The sequence below is a fragment of the Numenius arquata genome, chromosome Z (assembly GCF_964106895.1).
Source record: "Numenius arquata chromosome Z, bNumArq3.hap1.1, whole genome shotgun sequence".
Lineage (NCBI taxonomy): Eukaryota > Metazoa > Chordata > Aves > Charadriiformes > Scolopacidae > Numenius > Numenius arquata.
Genome location: NC_133616.1, coordinates 37,162,949 through 37,168,948, shown reverse-complemented (window position 1 = coordinate 37,168,948; position 6,000 = coordinate 37,162,949). Strand labels below are relative to the sequence as shown.

The 6,000-nt window shown below is 37.9% G+C and overlaps 1 protein-coding gene across 1 annotated transcript in view; it reads right to left on the bottom strand.

Annotated features, from left to right (window-relative positions):
- ADAMTSL1 (ADAMTS like 1) overlaps positions 1–6,000 on the bottom strand; it is a 425,741-nt gene that overhangs the window by 10,227 nt on the left and 409,514 nt on the right. The window lies entirely within an intron of this gene.

The window sequence follows — 6,000 nt, the reverse complement described above, 5'->3', positions numbered from 1 at the left end:
GATTGTTAGTTTGTTATACTGCAGCTTCACACAATTATGCTTATATTAGTATGTATGTGTAATTAATGATTTTATTGTATACAAAACCCCTTCTGAAAGAAGAGTACTATATAAACAAACATACCACATATACATGAACATTCACAGTATCACCATTCAAAAAGAGTGGGATAAAAAAGGAAGAGTATATATTTTAAATACTAAAAGATGGAAGACTTCTAAAATCAATGAATAATTCCATCAGCTGATATTTCTTCACGGTTGTCTCCATGTCATTTGATTAGTATTTATTGTGAAAAAGATACCTTTGTAGCTGCATTGCGCTATGAACAGAAGCTACAACGTGACATTTTTCTTACTATTCCTTCTCTCATTCTTGTCTAGCCACCTGAGGATAAATTCAACTAACATATATGGAGCGAGTACTGTTCCTACGAGAGTGGTAAGATGACTTATAGCTGCTGCAAATAAGTTATTTTTTCCTTAAGAATTTATCTACACCTTACTGACTTACTATAACTGCAAGAATAAAAATACCTTTTTCATTCATCTACCCAGGAAGGCTGAACAGTTTGATTTCCAGCCATTGTCAAGACCAAATCCTTGAGACTTGAGGAGCACATTACTTTGTTTAGGAACCTTTTCTGAGCTTCTTTTGACTTTGATCACACCCCTAAACTAACACTAGGGACTGGGCTACTGTAATCTTTACTTGCCGGTCTTTTGCCACTAGTCACACCTCCAATAACACTACTCCAATGGCAGAAGATGCTGCCTTGCCTGTGAGAATTGAGGCTTTCTTGCTCATAAAAAGCAGAAGAGCTCATACAAGATGGAAAAAGCCAGTGGTGACCTGTGGCATGTCCCAGCCGTTTTCATGCTGAGAGCTACATCCAGGAGAGACCTGGGGAGACGCCATCTGCTGCTTGGGAGGATAATACTGGGCCTCTCACTGACCCAGTGGCTACATGGGTCCTTGCTGTGTCCTGCATTCACAGCAGGGAAGAGTGTGGGCTGGATAAAGCTGCCCTTTGGGGCTGGTTCACCCTGTGTGAAATAGGTATTACAGAGAGCAAGAGCTCCCCGGTGGAAGGAGTGACACACACAGAGGAGGCTCCGCAGTCGCAATGACAATGTTTCACTGGCACAGAACTTCTTAATGCAGCCAAATATTTAGAAAAGGAGGAAAAAAAAGGAAGAAAATGGCAGAATGAGAGAGCCCACATTACCCACACAGGTCTCCTCTCTTCCTTTTTTCCACTATTCTTTATAAGCTTAAGGAGAGTTTGCTTTTTGTTTTAATTTCTTCGGTAAGGTCTAATGCAGTATTACCCTTGGCAGTTCTCTCCCCAGCGCTCAGTTCCTTACCACAGACATAGGTTGCTTTGCTCCTCAGTCCTTTTTCTGTAAGCTCTCTATATTACTGCTATACTTCATGTCATGTTATTCCTTTTGTCCTAAGTAGTGACTTTTTCCCCCTATTGTTCTGAAAAACAACTCATCCAATTTCCAAGATTCTCATTCTCAAGTAAATGAGTGGCATGAAAGATTTCAGCCTCACAGGTTTAAGGCTGCCTAAATTAGAAGCAATGGAAAACAAACTTAAAAGTAAAAGGCTATGACTCTTGCCTACAGTATTCTAATTTTTTGTAATTTGCTTGTCTTTAAGATAACTAGGGATTTCGACAGGTCAGCATATAGCTACGACAACTGACAAAAGTACGCTGTGAGCTCGGTTCTACTGCTTGCATTTACAAACAGTCTGCACAGGATAAATGAAGAAAGCAGAAAGGTCAGTTTGATGTTAAACACAGAGGAACTGACATTGACTTCAGTGTGAAATGGTCATAGTTAGTGCCTGTTTTTCTCTAAAAATGTTATTGTCAAGCAAAACAATACAGTCTCCCTAGTACTGACTATATTACTTGCCTTATATACTATTTCTTCTTCCAAAATGTATATATAAAATATTAGCTAAAGGAATAGCCAGTAATCAATAATATGGGGAAGAAAACCTGAATGCTACTTTCTAGATATGTTTTACCAGTGAGTACTTATTACATTTTTTAACATTTAACAATAAAACTTTACTAACACCTAGGAGACTCTCATGTAATGGATGCTCCTCATTTGTGTATGCAGAACAAGCATCAACTACATTTCACAAGTGACATTTCCTATACGTTCCCCATGCGTATGGATGCATAAGCTGTGGGATAATGTTATGCATATTAAGTGAGAACCAGAGTACAATAAAAAAACATGTTCCATTAATATCCCCTTCTCATCTCCCAGGAATACTTTTAATACCATTTAACGCAGATTACTAACACCTATTCTCTATTTCCTCCCATCCCTGTGGACATTGACTGCTTTATCCTTCCAAAGCTAAACACCTGTCCCTATAATGTGTGAGAAGGAAAAACTAGTTTTGTTTCCAGACAGCACAGCTATTGCAGAGCTTCAGTGCATCAGAACCCTTGGGAAGGTGAGGAAGGAACATTTTTTTCGGACTGTTTCTGATCAGTGAAAGCTCTGGCATGAGAGGGCCCCTTTCTTTCAGTCCTTAAGTAAAGAAAGAAAATACTGCCTTCAGCCTCCCTTCCAAAGTCTACTGTGACTCTGAATTCATTCAAAGCCAGGATGAGTTGGATGTGTGAATGCTGAAGATACAAACAAAAATCTAATGCAAATTACATCTTTTAGTAGGGAAAATGTTAATATTTCAAGGATAACAAGGGGGTATTTGGAAGCGAAAGACCAATGCTTCACAACAATGCTAATAATTTATTGAGAGGAAAGCATAAAAGCACAGTGCAGGCCAAATTCAGCTCCTCATTATACCTCTTTTTGGATGACTGTAGCTGCAGAAAGACTCTGTGCTACTGTGTTAATGCTAAGAGAACAAAATACAAAACATGCCTCACTCTCTCACTTGCAGACTTGAATGATGGAAAAAACCAAATGCAAAGGCTGCTGATTTTAGTGTTCTTTTTTTTTAGCGGCCTGATACCTTTAATCAGTAGAAGTGTATGGAAAGCAATGGTGAAAACATCAAAAAAATTTTGCAAATACTAAATAAAGCAATACAAGTTAAAAAAAAAATTACAGGATTCCCTTTAAAAAAGGTATCTGTTCTTAAATTATAGATTATTTTCATGCATTCATATTTGTCCAACAGATAGCTTTCTAATTTACTACTGACCTGCTGATTAATCCCAGGAAATATTTCTAATATTTATCAAAGATGGAATCTGAGTGAAGACTTCAGGTCAAGATGAGTCAGTTTCTTTGAAATTTCTTCAAACAAAATAGTTGTACAGTCTGAGCTCAATAAACTACTTAGCTGTCCAACTGCATCCCTGAAGCTGCTGTACTGTACAAGGTAAGCTCACCTTTTCCATTCTCCCGGCAGCTAACCAAAGCATACGAAGGTGCATGCTGTCTCACCTGAGGCCAAGCCATGTGAAGCTGGAAATCAAACTCCTGCCTTCTTAGTGTCAGGCCAACAATTTTGCCTTTGGAAATTATTTTCTATTTAAGAGAGAAGTCTGGGTAGCATAGCCTGGATATAAACACACACCATGGTATGCAGATTGGATCCATTGGTATTAATGTTGAACTACATTCTTGTACCTTAAAGCTCAATTTTACACCCTTGCTATTAATCAGTGATCACTCCTTGGAAAACAGTCCAATGTTTGTGCTGCATTAGTTCAAAATACTTTGAATCAACAACAAAAAAAGAGCTCAATTTGAAAAAAAGTAATCATTCCAATTGTTTAGGGACTGCAGGTTTCAGGACATCACAAAGTACATTAAATATAGCACGGAAAGTTCACAGAAAACTTCAGCTAGACTTACAAACCAGAAGTCCTAAGCCTGTGCCTCTGCAACTCACAGACACACCCATCCAAACATAAATTTGGGAGATGAAAGATGATTGTGGACTACTATCTGAAGTGTTTGACAAAGAAGGAAAGAAGGGATTTGACAGAAGAATTATTAAGTATATTAAAACACAAATAAAACAAGCTAAAAAAAATTGTATGTTTCGGTATAAATTTTACTGAACTCTGACAGAAAGGTGTGGTAGACCACAATATACTGTGTTAAAGTGATAAATAGGACCCATCTACAGGATCTGAAATCTGTCAGTATTTTCACTCTAATCTCCTCATCCAATGAGCTGGAGTATACTTTCAAAATAGAAACAAGATTAAGGATGAAATGAAGAACAAAATGCTTGGAATACAATTCAGAGAAGCCACAGATCAATCTGAATAGATACAACCTTGGTGCTGAACTACTATTTTGTAGTTTACGCTGTACTACTGTGTTCACACTATGAAGGTGAGATTAGACTGGCACAGAGAAAAACTTCCCCAATTTCCTGTCATACTTGATATTCTCCTTAGCTGACCAAAATGAGAAATACATGTTAAACCTAACATGGAGTTAAACTTAATTCTGTCCAGTATCTAACATAAGGAGGAAAATTTAACAGGTTGTATTCAACTTTTTAAGACGCTATCAAACCAAATGAAGGTAGGTAAGATCACGTCTGAAAGTCATATTTTTGTAAAACCCCTTTCACTGAACTGGCAAAACTAAGAGACAAGTGTTTATAGTTTGTCTCACGGGGAAAGATTTTCCAATATAGTATAAAGTGTAAATTTAAACAGACACTTAACCCAGGGTATTATGCAAATTACTTCTCAGTGCTTTCATACACCAAATGAAATAAAACTTATAAAAGGTAATGTGATCCTGAAAGTCCCCAAAGAAAGAATTAATGTTAATGTAAGTATAACCTTTATTTTTAATAGTTTAAAGGATGTCAAATGAATGTGAATTTATGCTAGACAAGGCAGGCTATATATTTAGAAATTCTTTAAATAGGCTGATTCAGCTGATGACAGTAGTGTTTTAAAAAAAGGATTTTAAATAACTGCTTATGGCTCCAAAGGAGCAGTTGAAACCTACTATACTAAACGTACAACATGAACTTACTATACTAAATGCACAACATGGCTTTTAAACAGTTCTCAAAACACCTAAACTGGTTACTCAATGCCACATATGTTGTTGTTATTAGATATCGTTTACATAGCATTGTAAATTTACAGTGTATTCAACAAAAGCTAAGTTAGGCCCATTCCCTGTGCCACAGAGGCTGTAAAAAATGTTCCCAAATATACAGCCACATGGCAGGCCCTTTGAAAAAGCAAGGGAATTTTCAAGCTCTGACTCTGACAACAGGAATCCTACACACTGAGAATCCTGTATTAATAAGGATTGGGCTGAAAACAATCACCAGTGTGTGACGAAACGGGAAAAAGGACTTCACTGAGAGGTTCAAATTAACAATTTATTTGGACTTCACTCACAGGTCCAATACGTCACTATTGCGAGTTCTGTGTACAATGGCGATTACACTATTGCAATTTGGAAGAAATTGGCGGAATACACTATTGCAACCTACAAGTGATCCTGAAAAGTAACAACACAAGCCACAAGCGCGCTAGATATTATTACCTTAAAAGAGTGCACAAATCACAATCTTAATAGCATGCCATATACCATACGTATGTTTCTTTATCACTTACCCTCTCTCTCAGGTAAGGTCGCTCAATCCCTGGGAAGTTACCCTGTACAGCGTCCTGGACAAGGGGGGGATGAATCTCCTACAGGCCAGCTGTATCGTTGGAAGATTCCCCATTTTTCTCCTCAAACCTTGCGGTTTATATTTCCTGATTCTTTGGGGGTACAGGATTATGCCTGAGTGGATTACACTATCTGGGATATTTACCCCTGGTGGTGTGATGGCTAAGTCTCTGTTGCCAATTTTGTGATGTCTAGCACTCAAAGTCATAGGAATAGTGGTGGGACGAGACTCAGGGCATTTTATTTAAGGGAGTTAAGGCTCCATTCGGTTTCGGTTCTTATTGTGATGCAATCTTGAGACAACCCCGGGCTGAGCCGTTTTTGCAGCTCCCC